Below are 19969 nucleotides of genomic sequence, written 5' to 3'. Positions count from 1 at the left end.
CTTTTTCCTTTGACCAATTAATTTGCAGAGGTTACACAAAACTTACGAGTGCCATTTTCCTTTGTTGCCTACAGTTATTTGCAAGTTGTTTTCTCTTTGCATTTAATAATGGGAGGGAATAAAGTGTTGAGTTAGAGAAAAACGAGCCATACGATCCTTAATATATAGATATATTTTATTTCAGCTTTGTTTTTTAATCAAACGCATATTGTGCAGAGTTTGCTTTTACTTGATTTGTACTATCATCTGTTGTGTAGCACTCCCTTTTCGAAAGGTTGACTTGGATCTTTCCGTTGTCAGAATAATTCCTTCTACTGATTAAAATGCATGCAAAAACTATATGTTTTCCCACTCTTTTTCTTTCTTTCTTCTATTCTACTCTTTTCCATCATCATAGGACAAATATGAAAATGGTTTCATCACTAAAGGGACCAATCTCTCTTTCTCTCTGGACAGAGAATAGGGAAGTGCACCTACCCACATTGGAAATCAAGATGAGCAGATTTATAGGTATTTACTTTGGTCTTTAAATAAGCCAGATAATAGGCCTATGCATCTAAGACATTTCTTTAAGATGCTGTTATTTGAAATACATTACGTAAATAACTTTTTGAAACTCTCAGTGAACCTATATTATGTACATACAACAAACAATGGTTTTTTTAAAAGTAAAATTTCAACTAAAAAAGTGAGATATAAATTTTGAAGGAGGATTGATATTTATTTGTTTTAATTTACCCGTCCTTTTATTATTTTTATAAAAATAAATAATTCAAGGGAGCAAACATGTCTAATATTACTTGCTTCTCAATTTTTCCCCAAAACAGGGGCAAGTCTGAGGTGGAAGTAAAGGCCACACTCTCCTAGTTTCTAATTTAGTACCTTAATCGTAAAACCAATGTGACTCCATATTTCTTTATATCTTATGCAAAATAGGCAGCAGCAAAAATATTTTATGCTATTCTGTCCTTTTTTCATTTCTTGTGAGCTGATCCTTTTTGTTCAAATCAGGCCTCAGCACAATAATGTACAGCTTGGGAGAAAAGATACAAAGCAGTAATCCAGCACTGGAAGCTATAATGGAGAAGATCTCCACAGCAACCATATATTTTCCCTTTGAACTCAGGTATGCTGGAATAAAGGACAACCAAACACTACAGAAGACCAACATGCTGAAGGTGATAAATTTGGCTTCATTGAAAGCATCAGGCAATTTCCTTGCTAGGAAAGCCAGTGTGAAACTGACAATGGCAAGGAAGCCCATATAACCCAAGACACAGTAGAACATGAAGGCAGATCCTTTGTTGCACTCCAGAATGATTTCTTCTGCTATTGACTTCATGTCAGCATCTGGGAATGGGGGAGAGATGATCAGCCATATAAGACATATATTAATTTGAATAAAGGAGCAGCAGGATACTATAAACGTGCCAAGTCTTTTCCCCACCCACTTGGTCATCTTGGACCCAGGCTTGGTAGCCATGAAAGCTAGAACCACAATGATGGTTTTGGCCAAAACACAAGAAATGGCCACTGAGAAGATGATGCCAAAGGCAGTTTGACGAAGGAGACATGTCACCTTGTGAGATTTACCAATGAATAGCAAAGTACAAAGAAATGATAACAGGAGAGCAACAAGGAGGACATATGTGATGTTTCGGTTGTTAGCTCTGACAATGGGAGTGTCCTGATGTTTAATAAAGATCCAAAGGACTCCAACTGTGATTAAAGAGAAGACAAGAGAAGAACTAGCCATAACTGTTCCCAAGGTTTCTTTGTAGTTCAAGAATGTTGCAACTTTGGAGAGACACAAAACCTGCTTCTCATTGGGATACTGATCTTCTGGACATTGAAAACATTCATCCATGTCTAGGGAATAAAATATTGATGTTGAAGTTGCATTGAAAGAATAAAAACGGACTCTACAAGTGTTCAAAGTGAGGACTGCCAATTAATTTCTGAAAAATATATGTCGTACATTAAGTTAGTTGACATCAATTTGTATATGCATAAATCCAGTTCTTGCTACCAATGATGAACATGTTTACAATTCAATTACTTATCCCTATTTTATAGTCTAATTGGCCAAGTCAAGGAGTTGGCAGAAAACAGAATTTTTTTCCCATGATACAAATGACAACCCGATTCATTCGGTGATATAGATATGTACAATATCTCTTACCCTCCCTGTTAGAAATCTTCCCTTCTGCACATTGTAGACAGTCATAACAGCAAAATAGTTTCCCTTCTATCTTAATCTTACTGTAGCCTGAATCACACTTCCCGTTACACAGAGAAAGTGGCTGGGTCTGTTCATAAATAAAAGATAAAAAATAGAAAAGGTTTCTTTTGGACCATATGTTAGCGTCATTGAACACAATCAATGTACCGTGTTTCTAGGTAAGGTCTTTTTAATTTGTACATATTTTAATCTTGCATTTTATATTTTTAAATGTTTTGCCCTATTTTAACTGTGATGCTTCTGACACGCATGAACACACCAAACCAAGCTGAGAGAGGCTTCAGGGAGACACTATAATTCTATTTCTAAGGGTTATTGTGGTGGAATAGTTTGGCTCTAAGTGATTTTTTAGAAGTAGTGAAATCTGAACTGAACATATTGTTTCTGGTCCATACCTGGTTAAACCTGCTTGGCCACACAATAACATCTTCATAAATGGTGACCATTTTTTCATTGGAGTCCTTGAGTTCCATGCTTCCAACTTGGACTTTCTTAAAAGACAAATTTGAAAATGTGATCCAATTGATAATATCAAATCCAGTCTCTAATTCTCCATTTTCATTGAACCCAATTTGTTGCTCGGCACTGTTATTAAATGCAATCCTTCGGATAATGTAGTTGAGCTAAATCAGAAAATAAGTCAAATAGAGATATGTATCAGGATGTATGACAGCACTCTTTCTCCCCTTTAAAATATATAGACAAGAAATCCTTTCAAGGTTTGTAAAACATGAAACATAATAATAACCACAATAATAAATTACATTACTGATTGTAACTATGATTACAATATCTTCATAGCACCACAATGAAACAGAAGAAATAAAATAAAGAAGTATGTTTGACTATATAGCAATTCAAAGCAGACTATTTCCAGTAGATTTCTAAAGAAAATAATTGAGATAATTGCGAAAGAAAGTTTACATTGAGAAGAATATAAAGAGTATTAGGGTTGAATGTTGCAGAAGGCTTTAAAATGTTAAAATTGTAATGTTAGGGAGCTCCATACATTTTCAAAAAGTTTCTAGTATAGAAATCACAAATGTCTCCATCAATTTCCTTTAAAAGAAAGTGAATTTTGAGTACATTCTTGCATTTTAGAAACTTATCAAAATTAGCAGATTCAGTAATCATATAATAAAAAAAAACATATAAGGAAAAAGTAATACCAAATAAGCAAAATCACATATTGATCTTGGACCAAATAAATAAAGATAATACAATGTTTTAAAATAAATTGTATGCATGTCATCTATTTGTTTTTTTGTTTGTTTTATTGGATTTATATGCCGCCCTTCTCCCAAAGGACTCAGGCGGCGTACAACATTAAAAAACATATATTATAAAAGTTAAAAGGAAATTAGATAAGTATCCAAAAAAATAAACCCAATTAATATAACAATAATGTTTTTAAAAAATAGATAAAATTAATAGGCCCGGCCGGCTTGCCGATCTAGAAATAAATCATGTTTAGTCTTACTAAATTATCAATATGCAGGACTTTCAAAGGCAGAAGCAACATTTTTATATCTAACTTTAGCTTACATAAACTGTTTTGTGACTAATGAATTCATAATTTTATAGGGTTTCTTCTTTCTTATATATTTACATAATATTACAAATGGATATATTAATGGTACCTGGTATTTTTCTTTTTTTTAACTTGGTCTTAGACTGCAAAAAAAATGAATAGCTAAATTCAAAATGAATTCTTGGAAGAATGATTTTTTTTTTTTTTAGAAATCTAGTAGGAAGATATAGTGAGACATCTGCAAATTGTCTTTTGGGGGATTTTACCTTCCATAAATGTTGATTCAAAAGTTTCCCCTTGATTTCCCCCCATGCTCTGTATTTCATTATAGATGAATAGAAGTCATGCAAAGCATGTGCCACTACATAGATAGCATTGTAGACACTGTAGCTGTGGCCACTCATTTCCATATCAAAGACAGATGTAGGAAGACCCTCCAGTTTCTCCTTTCCAGTACAAGTGGCTCCATTTGCCTTTTGTATTACAGAGGTGCGGAAGAAACACCCAAAGGCATTTTCCCAGAAGGTCTTGATAAAACTGCCTTCTTTTTCCAAGATAGGGTTTCTTGTGAGAACAAATTGCTTGAATCCCAATATCTTCTCTGAATGAACTGCAAAAGATAAAGCCCCATGAAGGAAAACCATGTCCTTATTTCTTTGAAAGGGACTTGACATGAAATCCATCTGGATTGTCATAATCCAGACTTTCCCTTTGCTCCATATTGGGAAATAATAATATTTCAAAATACTAGAAAGAAACCTCAGAGTCATCATGTTACCACTTTCACCGTGAACTACCACCACAGTGACATTACTTTTCATAACGAATTTGTAAATGTAAAATCCAGTTTCGGCCATCTTTTTTAGATTATCTGAATAAACAGGTTTGGGAAATCTTGCAATGAAGTCAAAGCAGATGCCATTCTGTGTAGCCATGGGAAGCACCCTGCGCAGGAACATTTCACCACTCTCGTTGTCTACTAACAGCATCCCCACCCATGTCCATGTGAAATATAGCAATAACTGAGAAATTCCCCTGTACTGAAAGTCCATATTTGGCAACATCTGTTGGTAAAAAGCAGTTTGTTCTTTTGTACTAATTTCTGGAGCAGAACCATATAATATCTAGAATCAGAAAAATAAAGAATAAAAGGGGGAAAATCATTGTAAAGTGACAAGTTGATGTGCAATCATATTCTGTACCTGTTTTGTTCACTAAATTAGAAACTGAAGCCGAATTCCACGTAAGTTTCACATTTATATTCAAGCTTAGCCTATAGAGCAGCAACATTCAGCTTTTCTCCTGCCCTAAGAAAATAAGTTCAATCAGCAGACCTCCATCTCTGCATGGAGACTGCCATGCCGTCACTTCCAAGGCTGAGCTGCATTACCAAAATTGATCAGTGATTCAGTTGCATTAGAACACCAGTTCACAATTCAGAGATGAATCATATAATGTTATGTCACCATAGAAAAACTTACAGAATATACTTCATGTCTGGGGTTTCCAATATCATATCTAAAGACACAAGATTTAGTTCACAGAGCACAAACTATATCACTCAAATATGTCATGCAATTTGTATACTTCAAATTAAATATTATACATTAAGATAAGTATCAATTTACAATATATTATTTAATTGATTAAAAAAATATCCTCTAGTTCTTTTAAATACTACTGATGGAATATTTCCAGAGAAGTTCATCTTATTTCCAAGGAGAACATTAGTGGACCAGAAAGAATCTGAAACAAAATCAATACTAAGTCCTTAAAAAAATCCTGAATACTAGGTTGGGTGAACCTTTTACTCACTCTGGAGAATACAGCAAAATACACTTTTATTATAGTTGCAATCATATTTTAAGTAAAAATTTGAACAGTGTGATTTTCAAGGTACAATTTTTCCCAGACCCAGTTTGAAAATCTGACCACACTCCACTATGGGTTTAGCAACTCACTCCCTGAAATGATCTATAAAATGTTGCTTCTGGGCAATGTATAATATCCTCATTTATTGCCTGGCTCCTTGAAACACCAAAAAGCTGAAGAATTAAGGTGCTGTGGCATAACCAAAACACATCAAAATTCACTTGTAGTCTCCAGCAGCCTGAAATTCGTAAAATGCATCCCTTATATTACAGCCACAATATTTTTTTTCCTTGACTATTTTTACAGAAAAAAATGTTATATGGATTTTTATCTCCTGCCACTTAATTCCATAGAAGGAACATACCTGTGGCATCTTGTATAGGGAAAGGATATTAGCCATGTATAGATAGATGTCTGATGAAGGTCCTCCAATGACTGCTATTGGTCTGTTTTGAGGATCACAGTTGTAGTTAGGTATGAATTGCCCCTTGGTAAAGAAGAGCTCCAATGAGGCACGGTATGTCCAAGTTGGATCAAAGTAGGAATTATAGATATGGAAGCCCAAGGTATGGTTTGGTAAAATAGATGGATCTCTATTGATTTTCATGATGGCAAACTCTAAAGCGAGGATGTGCTGATACATTGGAGTTAAGACCCTTAAATAAGCATTATATATTTTGTTAAAATGCATACTTCCCAAAATATCCTGCATGGTATTGGTCAACTCAGTTTAATGTTCATAACATCTGTCTGTCTATCATCTCCTACCTACCTACCTACCTACCTACCTACTTACCTACCTATATTCTATCAAGTTACCATCTTTCTATCTATTATCCATCCATCCATCCATCCATCCATCCATCCATCCATCCTTCCATACATCATCTAATTATTTATAATTTATTTTCCATCTATATATTTTTCTACATACATGAATGTCTCTCTGTCTCCCTCCTACCCTCCCTCCCTCTTTCCGCTCTATATGCTTTTTTTCTTTCTCTTTTCCTGTGTCTCTGTAAAAAAATATCTTACACAGTGGTGCCAAAAAGCTCCTTAGATGGATGTTTCCTGAAGTCTATCATTTTACAGTAGAGGTAGATCTGAGAGAAAATGCCCACAATTATGAAATCTCCTGACTGATATTGCTTGTGAAGAAAAGGCAGAAGGTCGTTAGTCCTGCATCTGACACTGGGAATCATGGACATCATTTCACGCAATAGCACCAAGACCAAGGCAGCAAATATTATCATAATGTGCAAAAGTGTCTGATCTTAAGACAGTTGAAGCTTCCCCAAGCTCTGCCTCATTAAAAGTGTTTCTACTTGCAGTTGTCTCCACAACAACCACTTGTCCACTAGGAGATGAAGTTGAAACAATTATGTGGGAATTGATAATGATAATGGAAAGATCAACAATTCAAAATTCAAGTTCTAGAAAACCATGGTATGTAACAACTCACATGTAAACAGCTGTACAGCAGCCTGTAATTATTGACAGCAATGAAAACCTAAAAGAAATAAAGAACTTTTTCCGGTTTGTATGAAGGCAGGGGAAAAAATTGTTCTTGTTTTTAAAGCAATATGGCCTTACATTAATTCACACATTGCTAATTTGTTTGATTCTACCATAGTCTCACAGCAGTTTGTGGATACACAAAATGTTAAAAGGAAATATACAATATATTAATTAAATTATAATAAAATAAGTTCTACATAACAAGAGTAAAAAATCATAAAATTAAAACTACCAACTACATGCCACATAATAGTAAAATAATTATTTAAAAATGATGCTGTAATTCAATAAAAGATTTTTTTTAAAAACAAACCTACAATTAATCAAGAACTTCCGTGGAAATTTATACCTCATTGATAATATTCAAATTTGGATAGATGTTTATCTGATTGTCTATAATCTATCTATCTATCTATCTATCTATCTATCTATCTATCTATCTATCTATCTATCATCTATCTATCTATCATCTATCTACCTACCTACCTACCTACCTACCTACCTACCTACCTACCTACCTACCTACCTACCTACCTATCTACCTATCTACCTATCTACTATCTACATATCCATTTTCTATCTATTATCTATCTATCTATCATCTGTCTGTCTGTCTATCTATCATCTATTTTATTTTTCCAACATTTGGAAAGTTTCTCAAAAAGGCCCTTACTTTCGGGTGATGCTAAGCCGTAAAAGGATTTACATGGTAAAATTAGTGTTTTTAGTTGTATCTAAAACTGAATCGGTAATCATCATATGTGCTTTGATATCATATCATATCATATGATATATGATATGATATGATAATATAATTGCCATTATATTATCATATCATATGATATATGATATAATATGATAATATAATTGCCATTATATTATCATACCATACCATACCATACCATTCCATAACATATCTATCTATCTATCTATCTATCTATCTATCTATCTATCTATCTATCTATCTATCTATCTATCTATCATCTATCATCTATCATATTTTTCCAAATATTGGAAAGTTTATCAAAAAGACCCTTTCTTTCAGGTGGTGCTAAGCCATAAAAGGATTGACATGTTAAAATCAGTGCTTTTAGTTGTCACCAGAACTCAATCCATAATCAATATAGGTGCTCTCAACTTGCCATTATATCATCATAACATTAGAATTCTATTGTCTCAGAGACTGTAGCATTTTGGATTAGGTGTAACTTTAACTTTAACTTAAACTTTTATTTGATTTCTAGACCGCCCCTCTCCCAGAAGGGACTCGGGGCGGTGTACAGTCATATTAAAAACAGTAAATATACATAATATAAATATAAAATAAATATAGATGTGGCTGGAGGAGGTAGCAATAGTTTACTGTACAATAATTAAAGTTAGACTTAAAATTTTTAAAATTTAAAAATACATTAAAAAAACACCCCTAAAAACTATCCCAGGGTAAAATATTTGCCAGGAGGTATAAATGGGACTATAAATGGGCCAGGCCAGCTAATTGGAACAAGTGAGTCTTAAGTTTTTGTCGGAAGGAGCGGAGGTCGGTAGTAGTTCTGATATCGGGGGGGAGGTCATTCCAGAGGGTTGGGCCCATCACAGAGAAGGCTCTACTCCTAGGCGCCGCCCATTGGCATTGCTTGGTGGACGGCACCCGGAGGAGTCCCTCCCTGTGAGAGCGAATTGGTGGCAGGGATGTATGCGGTAGGATGCGATCCCGCAGGTAACTAGGTCCTATGCCATGGAGCGCTTTGAAGATGGTAATCAACACCTTGAAACGCACCCAAAAAACCACAGGCAGACAGTGCAGCTCGCGCAGGAGTGGTGTTATGTGGGAGTACCTAGTACTCCCCATGATAGCCCGCGCGGCCGCATTCTGAACTAGCTGTAGTCTTCGGGTGCATCTCAAGGGGAGCCCCATGTAGAGAGCATTGCAGTAGTCCAGACGAGACGTCACCAGCGCATGAGTGACTGTGCGTAAGGCATCCCGGTCCAATAGGGGGCGCAATTGGCGCACCAGGCGAACCTGGTGGAACGCCCCCCTTGCCACGGCTGCCACATGGTCATCCATCGACAGCCGGGCATCTAGGTGGACGCCCAAATTGCGTGCGCGTTCCACAGGGAGCAGTTGCTCGCCCCCTATGGCCAGCGATGGAGTCCACTGGTTGAACCGAGGCGCCGGTAACCACAGCCACTCTGTCTTGGAGGGGTTGAGCCTGAGTCTGTTGTCCCCCATCCAGACCCGAACGGCTTCCAAACACCGGGACATCATATCGACAGCCTCGTTGGGGTGGTTTGGGGTGGAAATGTACAGCTGAGTGTCATCAGCGTACAGATGGTCTCCAACCCCAAAACCACGGATGATCTCACCCAGTGGCTTCACATATGTGTTGAACAGAAGGGGCGAGAGGACCGACCCCTGTGGCACCCCACAAGTGAGCGACCTCAGGGTCGACCTCTGCTCCCCTGCCAACACACATTGCGTCTGGTCGGAGAGGTAGGAGCCGAACCAACGTAAAACGGTGCCCCTTACTCCCATCCCCTCCAGCCGGCGCAATAGGATACCATGGTCGATGTTATCAAAAGCCGCTGATAGATCTAATAGGACCAGGATAGAGGAACAACCCCTATCTCTGGTCCTCCAGAGATCATCAACCAACGCGACCAAGGCCGTCTCCGTGCTGTGACCGGGTCGGAAACCGGACTGGCGCGGGTCTAGATAATCGGTGTCTTCCAGGTGCCGTGGGAATTGCTGTGACACCACATTCTCTACAACCTTCGCTAAAAAGGGAAGGTTGGAGACAGGACGATAATTAGCTAGTTCCGTCGGGTCCAGGGAAGGCTTCTTGAGTAAGGGCCTAATCACCGCCTCTTTCAAGGCCCGGTAAGGACCCCTCACACAATGAAGCGTTCACTAGACCCAGGAGCCAGCCTCGTGTCACCTCCCAGGATGCCAGTACCAGCCAGGAGGGGCACGGGTCCAATAAACATGTAGTGGCTTGCAGCCGCCCACGTAACCTGTCCAAATCCTCGGGGGCAACAGAGTCAAACTCCTTCCAGTATGGTCCCTCAAGACTCGCTGCTGACGACTCCTCCGGTCCACTGAAGGGGGCCCATCCACTCCGGATCTGAGCGATTTTGTCCTGCAGATATTCCCCAATCTCCTCTGCTATGCCCTGTAAAGGGGCTTCCCGCGGCCTCTGTGATAAGAGGGAGCGGGTCACCCGAAACAGGGCAGCAGGGCGGTTATCGATGGATGCAATAAGAGCGGCACAATGTCTACGTTTGGCCGCTCTTAATGCCACAAGGTAGGTCCATGAATAGGCTCTTACCTGTGTTCGATCAGATTCGGAGCGCAAGGACCTCCACCTGTTCTCTAGGCATCTCCTGTGGTGTTTCATCACCCTTAGGTCCTCGGTAAACCAAGGAGCCAGGGTGGCTCGTTGCCGCAGAAAAGGCCACAAAGGCGCAACCCGGTCCAAGGCTCCAGCAGCCGCCCTATTCCAGGCGGCCACTAGGTCCTCCGTCCGAGAGCGGGTCAGGGCTACAGGAAGTGGCCCAAGCTCCGTCTGGAACCTATCCGGTTCCATCAGGCGCCTGGGGCAGAACCATCTTGGACCGTCTGGTTCCGCCTCCCCGTGGTGGGGGGTAGCGCCAGGGAAGTCGAGCCAAAGAGATGAGTGATCTGACCATGACAGGGGGGTAACAACCAAATCCCCTATTCCCAGATCACTCGTCCACTGCCCAGATACAAAAACAAGGTCCAGCGTGTGACCGCCCTCGTAACTTTAGAGGAGGCATTAAATGTTGTCCCATGTCAAATCCATAAATTTGTGTGTATAGCCAGCTCCACCTGTATCGGATAAAGAATTGGTGCGCCAGCCAGAAATGGAGTCCTTTAGTCATGGCTTTCACCTACATTTAAAATAGCAATTGTGAGTCCAGAATGAATCTCCAAATTACAAACCTTTTTTTTTCTTATCTATCCAGAGACACTACTGGCATTGATGGAGAACCTCAATATAGAAATATCAAATCTACCTTCTTTAGCTTCTGTTCTTTCTTGTCCTTACTCTTACAGGCATTAGTGTTCTATATGATACAACATTGATAGTATCTCCCTTAAAGCCTATGACATGGTATAAAATTGGGTTTCATCAGCAACTCAAATATTAAATGACATCTCCTGGAGGTTTCATGTAGTTCAGGGGTGTCAAACTCACATTGTCACGGTGGTGCCACATGATGGTTAAAACAGGGATTGGTGTGGCCAGTGCATGATGCATTTGGCCTGTGAGCCGGGAGTTTGACAGCCCTGATGTAATTGAAAAAGTATGGGAAAAAATGATAAATTCCTCTAATAAGCACCACCAAGATCATCTAAAACAGATTAGAATCATTCACTAAGGAAGGAGCAAAATACCATTAAACACTCCATCTTTTACCAGGAAGTGGTCAAAGAACAGACTTTTTAAAATAAAAGTTATTGTTATCTATATTTACACTTATTTATACTTATACTTAAAGCAATAGATTTTGAAAGCAGATTTTACATATTGATAAATTGATATATTTATATTAATACTCACATTTAAAAGTTATACATAATTATTTATTATTCATAGTCATATAAACTTATACTTTACCTGTTCTTTTTCTATTGTGATATTGTCTTTCTCTGTTATTTTGATTTGTCTTGTTATAAGCTTAGCCATAACTTTCATTATCTGATTACATTGCCTATATTTGTTATTAATTATTAATTAATATTAATATTATTAATATTATTAATAGTATCTATAGTATGATTTTGGTTGTTTATTATTAATTGTGATTAGGAACAGGCACAATCAAGAGTATAAATATAGAAACTAGTGGAAAATTAATATACTACAATATATATTCTATAACTCAAATGTAACAGTGGAATAGAAGAGATAGAGAACTTAGAATAGTATTAGATACAATACAATACAATAGTAGAGTTGGAAGGGACCTTGGAGGTCTTCTAGTCCAACCCCCTGCCTAGGCAGGAAACCCTATACCATTTCAGGCAAATGGCTATCCAGCATCTTCTTAAAGACTTCCAGTGTTGGGGCATTCACAACTTCTGGAGGCAAGCTGTTCCACTGATTAATTGTTCTGTCAGGAAATTTCTCCTCAGTTCTTTTTTAAAAAACAAAAACAAAGTTTTATTGGTTTTTAGCATTTTACAACGGGAAAACGTAAGGGAAAGGTTACAAATTTTGGCAGTTGCGAAATGCGGTAGGTGCACCCCCCCTCCAAACTCATAGTTTACATTTGCATAAAATTCAATATGAAGTAGTAACATATAGTCAGTGTGGTAAATTCAATTGGTAGTTTCGATCAGTTTATATCAGGTGAGTTTTCTTACTCATTTTTGTGATCTGAGCTTTTCTTGATGTCGCCCCATCTCCCCCCACTGGTAAAGCTCCGGCCCCTCCCGTGTCTTGTATGTCTGGTAAAGAGTCTTCTGGTTTTTCTAGGAGTATTTTGTTTTTCTCCATAAAGGCCTGCGCCTCTGTGGGTGTATTAATTCTAACTCTTGTCTCCTCCCAGAATATTAACATACCTTCAGGCATCAACCATCTAAACCAAACCCCCTTCTGGTATTCCGCCAATTGCAAATATTTTTTTTCTTTTTTCCCTCACTTTCTTGGGGATCTGTTTTAGAATGGTTATCTCCTTATCTTTGTATGTCAAGGCTTGCCCCCTTTGTGCACTCAGAATTTCATCTCTTCTGCTTTTCCTAAGGAATTTAATGTGTACCTCCCTGGGAACATTGTGTGTTCTAGCATAAGCTGAGTTCACTCTGTAGGCCAGGTCTATTTCCCACCCCATCTGTTGTTTCTCCTTCTGGATATACTCAGCCAAAATGCTTGTCATGATGTCCCTTATATTTTCATCATCTGTCTCCATCACCTCCCGGGAAGCCGAAACTAACCAAGAGGGACACGGGTCCAGCACACAAGTGGCAGCACTGAGTCTCCCCATAATCCTATCCATGCCTTCGGGGGTCACAGGGTCAAACCCATCCCAGATTGTCTCCTCAAGATTCATCCCCGTCGGCTCACCCAAATCTACCCAGTCAGAGTCCAAACCTGTCCGGATCTGAGGGATTTTATCCTGCAGATACTGAACAAATTCTTCAGCCCTGCAAGGGGTCTTCCCCAGTTCCTTGGTTAAGTAAGGAGCACGGTCACCCTAAACAGGGCAGCTGGGCAGTTATCTGTGGACGCGATAAGAATGGAAAAATATTGCCGTTTTGCCACTTCTATGGCCAGTAAGTAGGATTTAATATGAATTCTTACTAGTGTTCGAGCCGATTCGGACCGGCTGGCCCTCCAACCACTCTCTAGGCATCTTTTCTGGCGTTTCATCTCCCGGAGCTCCTCGGTAAACCAAGGAGCCATCCGGGATCGACACCAGGTCAGAGGCCGCAAAGGCACAACGCGATCCAAGGCCCCAGTGGCAGCCCTACCCCAGGTTTCCACTAGGGCTTCAATCGAGTTGTGAGCAAGGGATTCAGGAAAAGTCCCAAGCTCCATCAGGAACCTTTCGGGGTCCATCAGGTGCCTGGGGCAGAACCATCTAGTCGGTTCTGCCTCCCTGCGGCAAGGGGTACTGGTATGGAAGTCAAGCCTGATGAGGAAATGATCAAACCATGACAAGGGTTGAATAGAAATATCCCCTAAATCTAGATAATTCATCCACTGCCCAGAGACCAAAATCAGGTCGAGCGTGTGTCCCCCATTATGGGTGGGGTCTTGAATTAACTCAGTTAGGTCCATAGCTGTCATGGAAGCCATGAACTCCCGAGCTGACTCGGATGTCTCGCCAATGGAAAGCAGATTGAAATCCCCCAGGACCATGAGCCTGGGGAAATCAACCACCAATCCAGCTAATACATCCAGCAGCTCCAGCAGGGCCGATGAAACGTAGCAGGGAGACAGGTACATAACAAAAAGGCCCACATGAGCTCCAAGGCCCCACTTCACAAAGAGGGACTCACCCCCACCTATCTGAGGCACAGTGACCTCCTGAGGTCTGAGATTTTCCCTAATAACCACCGCCACCCCCCCGCCCCTGACCTAGGCTCTCGGCTGGTGAAACGCCCGGAAGCCTGGTGGGCATAGTTCGCTAAGGGGCACCCCCCCTCATGGCCCAACCAGGTCTCCGTAATGCATGCCAGGTCCGCTCTACCCTATTGTATGAGGTCGTAAATGAGGGGAGCCTTATGTACCACGAACCAGTGGTGGGTTTCTGCCGGATCGCACCGGATCGCGCGATCCGGTTGGCCAATGAACCCGGAAGTAAGTTTCCTGCCCCGCCCCTTTCACGGGACGGTGCTTGCCTGCGCTCCACCAGCTCGGGCGCGACCGGAGAAGTTTCTCTTCTCAGAAATTTCTTCAGTGGAGCGGTGGCAGCCTGCGTCCTTTCAGGAGCTCCACTAAGGAAGCTTCTCCGGTCGCACCCAAGCTGGTTCGGCTGCACCCAAGCTGCAGAGACGAAATGCCAGCCTTCGGGTTGCAAACCCCACCTGCCTCCCCTTCGTGCCTCTTGCAGCTGCCAGCTGCTCAGGAAAGGCGGGAGGCTTCAGCTGGCCAACTTGTGTAAGACAAGACAGGCAAGCTGGTGGGCGCATGCCCAGGACAACGTAGAAGGTGCAGAATCAGCTCTGTCTGAAGGCGAGAAGGCTCGGAGCTACCACCACCCCTGCTTGGATCCTCTTCTTTAGGGGTCAGCGGAGGATCGGCTGCGACAGCCTTGCAGAGCAGCACGTGGAGCCCGTCTCCCCGGGGCTTTTCCTTCGGCTGGTAGGAGGAGGAGAGAGACGGGCTCCACGCGCTGCTCTGCTAGGCTGTCGCAGCCGATCCTCCGCTGACCCCTAAAGAAGAGGATCCACCACAGCTTCTTCTTTAGGGGTCAGCGGAGGATCGGCTGCGACAGCCTTGCAGAGCAGCGTGCAGAGTCCGTCTCTCTCCTCCTCCTACCAGCCGAAGGAAAAGCCCCGGGGAGACGGGCTCCATGCGATGCTCTGCAAGGCTGTCGCAGCCGATCCTCTGCTGACCCCTAAAGAAGAGGATTCACCACCGCTTCTTCTTTAGGGGTCAGCGGAGGATCGGCTGCGACAGCCTTGCAGAGCAGTGCGTGGAGTCCGTCTCTCTCCTCCTCCTACCAGCTGAAGGAAAAGCCCCGGGAAGACGGGCTCCATGCGCTGCTCTGCAAGGCTGTCGCAGCCGATCCTCCGCTGACCCCTAAAGAAGAGGATCCACCACCGCTTCTTCTTTAGGGGTCAGCGGAGGATCGGCTGCGACAGCCTTGCAGAGCAGCGCGCGGAGTCCGTCTCTCTCCTCCTCCTACCAGCCGAAGGAAAAGCCCCGGGGAGATGGGCTCCACATGCTGCTCTGCCGGGCTGCAGCGCGCGGAGCCCGTCTCCCCGGGGCTTTTCCTTCAGCTGCAGGAGGAGGAGAGAGAAGCCACTTCGGCCACTCTCTTCCAGACGCCCAGCTGGGACCGAAAAGGCGCCCTTTTGACCAAGAAGGGATCAGCTGTGGATGTGGAACTGCGGGGGTCTTTCATGTGCGTAAGCTGAGCAGAAAGAACATCCGTTCCTCAAACCCGGACAGCGCTACTCCCACCTCCCCATTATCCGAGTTGCAGCAAGTGAAGTGACACGGGCGGCAGGCAAAACGAGGCTTCTTTGCCAGCCTCCCAGCTGTCAAAACAGAAATTTTCGCCAACTGGAAGGTATGTGTGTGTGTGGGGGGGAGAGTGAGAAAGAAAGAGTAAGAGAGAAAGGAAGGAAGGGAGAGAGAGAGAAAGAGAGAGAGAGACAAAGATAGAAAGAGAAAGAGAGAAAGAAAAAGAAGGAAAGAGAAAGAAAGAACGTTGGAGAGAGAGACACAAGAAGGATGGAGGGAAGGAAGGGAGGAGGGAGGAAATAAGTGGGGGAGAGAGACGAAAGAAAGAAAGAAAGAAAGAAAGAAAGAAAGAAAGAAAGAAGACAGAGGAAGAGAAAGGAAGGAAAGAAAGAAAGAGGGAAAGAGAGGCACAAGAAGGAATGAAGAAAGAAAGTAAGTGGGGGAGAGAGACACAAGAAAGAAAGAAGAAGGAAGGAAGAAAGGAAGAGGGAGAGAGAGACACAAGAAAGGAAGGAAGGAAGGAAAGAAAGGAAGGAAGGAAAGAAAGGAAGGAAGGAAGGAAAGAAAGAGGGAGAGAGAGACACAAGAAAGAAAGGAAGAAGGAAGGAAGAAAGAAAAAGAAAGAAAGAAAAAGGAAGAGAACTTATGATCACAATTGAGACCAAAATTTTGGTTCCTAAGCAAGAGCATTGTTAATTGAGTTTCACCACATTTACAAGTTGGTCACTCCCACCCGGTCACATGACCGCTAAGCCACGCCCACAAAATAGGCCACACCTATGGAATAGGTTCTAAAAAAATTTGAAACCCACCACTGCCACGAACCCAGAGTTAAGCGACACCAGCCGGAGACCAGGGTCCTGTAATCCCAAGCACCTGGGGTTGCAAGAAGGGCAATGAGGGTCAGAACGCGCAATCGCTCTTAAACAGCAAACCCGCATCCTCCAAATATCATTTGGCCCTCGGCCACCACCATATCTGCCTCTCCCACAAACAGTAGAGATGGGGAACCTCCCAATGGAATGGCTTAGCATCTTCCCCGGAATCCCAACCCTTCCCAGCCCTCCAAACCTGCACCCATTAGTTAGCTCTGGCCTGTGCCCTGGCAGACTCCCCCCCAAGCCTGTCTGAGCCATCCGAAACAACCCCCCCTCCCACCTTAAAGTTTGGTTTAAAATCCCCTGTAAAAAACCCCTAAGAAATCTCTTTGTCGCATGCCACCTCTCGGGATCCCAAGATCCGTCATTAAGGAAGCATCTTGATAGGTCAGAAGGCCATCCCCGGGAAAGGGGGAGTTCCCGGAGAGAATAAAGTTCTGTCGCAGTATAGCATAGAGGAGAGTGTGGCATCAACCAAATGGAATGACATCATGGGGAGATGGAACGAGGAGATGACATGTCCATGGGTGGGTGGGAGGCAGCCAGCAATATTCAAGGGGGTAGCAAGAAGCTATGTCCATCATAAAAATAGTTGGTGTTGGGGACAATATGTAAGGGTAATGGACAGCTGTCCAAAATTGCAGCAGATGCTAGCTTGCGAGGTGGTGAAGCGGCCAGTGTTGGTGGCAACGAGGACAGCGGCGGCATAGGCGGCTGCTCCAACTCTGACTCCAACAGCTAAGCTCCGCCCACGCCACCCGCACTCACATCCATCGCCAGGGCCGCACTCCATTGACCCAGTCCATAATATCACAGGAGGGGGGGGGCAAATGGCCAAATGGCACAGTACGGTTGCCCAGGCAACGGCGGCAACACCGGTGGGGGGGCACAACGAAGGACCCCCCCACTCCAACCACAATGTGCATATACCTTCCACAAGCTCACCGAAACAGAACGCTGGTGGGCTATCTGAAAAAAGGAGGACCATAAAAACCTCAAACCCTTCAGGCTCTGCAATACTTCCAATGTTTCCAGTTTATGTTGAAATACATCCCCGGGGGAAGAACATTCTTCCAGGCACACTATCCCAAATGCCGCAATACAACAGCGACCAGGAAGAAGTGGTGCACACCATTATTATCCTTGCACTGCAAAAAGCTGCATAACTGTCCGCCTGGCAGCAGATCATGCATTCAGATGACCTGACCCACTACCTCCAAATGGAACTCATAAAAGACCCTTGGTTCTTGGAACACCAAGCTCTGCTCACGCACCGGGATGGGATCGCATGGAAGGATAATAAGCTATATGTACCCCAATCCCTGAAACAACAAGTACTATAATGGTGTGATGAAGTAAAACAAGCCAGACATTTTGGCTTCCACAAACTCTGTATTTAGCCAAATGACAGTTCTGGTGGCCCATGATGCTACACGACGTGGAGAAGTCTGTGAAGTCTTGCCCGGTGTGCATGATCACAAAACCTTGCACAGGGAAGCCTGATGGCCTCCTACAGTTTGTGGCCAACTCCACTCAACCATGCTAGAAGATAGCTATGGTCTTCATTGTGGAGTCACCGGAGAGCAATGATCAGACTATCGTCTGGACAGTCATCGATCTGTTCTTGAAATAGGCCCATTTTATACCCTGCTCTGGCTTACCATTGGCAGAGAAGCTAGATAAATTATTCCTCCTACACATATATCACCTCCATGGTACACCGCAGAGGATAATTTCAGATCAGGGAGTCTAAGTTCACAGCCCGATTTGGTGGGAGTTTGTTAAGATACTCATCTCATCTCAAGGGTTAAGATCAGCATTCCATCCAAGAACCAGTGGGGCCATGGAGAGAACTAACAACATACTGGAATGCTATTTGAGATGCTATGTCACCTACCAGCAGTGTAACTGGGCAGTTATTTTACCCTTTCTGGAGGTGGCATACAACAACATAGTCCATGGCAGTACAATTGTTTTTTTTTTTTTTTTTTTTTCAAGAAGTTTTATTGGTTTTTTTAAAAACATTTATGCGGAAAAGGGTAAGTGGAATAGTTACAAATTTTGGCAGTTGCAAGTATGGCAGACGCCCCCTCCCTCCAGACTCCTAGGTTACATCAAAATATCAAACCTTATTACATAGTCATAAAAAAAATCAGCATATTAATTCTAGAAAAAATACTTTTCAATCAGTTTATATAATTATAATATATAGTCTAGTTGTAAATTCATTAATACTTTCGGTCTGTTTATAACATTGTGGTTTTCTTATTTATTTTTGTGATCTGAGCTTTCTTGGTGTTGCCCCTTCACCCCCCGCTGGCAGAGCTCCGGCCCCTCCCGTGTCCTGTATAACTGTTGTAGTGTCATCTGTTTTTTCTAGGTTCGCTTTGTTTTTTTCCATAAAGGCCTGTGCCTCTATGGGTGTGTTGATTCTGATTCTTGTCTCCTCCCAGAATATCAGCATACCTTCAGGCATCAACCATCTAAACCACACCCCCTTCTGGTATAATTTATTCGCCAATTGCGAATAACTTTTCCTTTTTTCCCTAATTTTTTTGGGAATCTGCTTTAGAATGGTTATCTCCCTATCGTGGTATGTCAGTGTTTGCCCCCTTTGTACACCCAGAATTTCATCTCTTGTGGTTTTCCTAAGAAATTTAATATGAACCTCCCTGGGTACATTATGTGTTCTGGCATATGCTGAATTCACTCTATAAGCTAGATCTATCTCCCATTCCATCTGCTGTTTATCTTTGTGTATGTATTCAGCTAGAATGTTAGTCATAATGTCCCTTATATTTTCCCCATCTGCTTCTATTACATTTTGAAATCTAAGATAAAAGGACATTCTTTCAAACTCTGCTTTCATTTGTTGGATATCAAGTTCTTTGTTCCCCTTCTGTAAGGCCTCTACCCCCCCCCTCGCCTCCGCCACCCCACCCTCCACAAGGTCCAGTCTCTGTGAGTTCTTAAAGATTTGGGCTTGATTCTGTTTAATTTCATCTTTCATTTCCCTTAACTGTTTCTTAATTTCCTCCTGGCCTTGTAAAATTTGTTGAAGCATTTGTTGGAAGTCTATCTCTGTAGTCTTGGGTTGCATCAATTCTGATATCTTTGACTGTGTAGCTGGACTAGACGTTGCAGACGTTGGAGCAGAAGTAGCAAAGCCAGGCTTTCCAGGAGGTGGTCTTTTTGGAGACATGGTTTATGAAGCAAGGAGATCAGTCAAAGTAGAGACTGGGCAGCTGGAGAGGTAGAGCAGGCA

The sequence above is a fragment of the Natrix helvetica genome (assembly GCF_964273705.1).
Source record: "Natrix helvetica genome assembly, chromosome: W".
Classification (NCBI taxonomy): Eukaryota; Metazoa; Chordata; class Lepidosauria; order Squamata; family Natricidae; genus Natrix; species Natrix helvetica.
Note: the sequence above shows the minus strand (reverse complement) of the source record.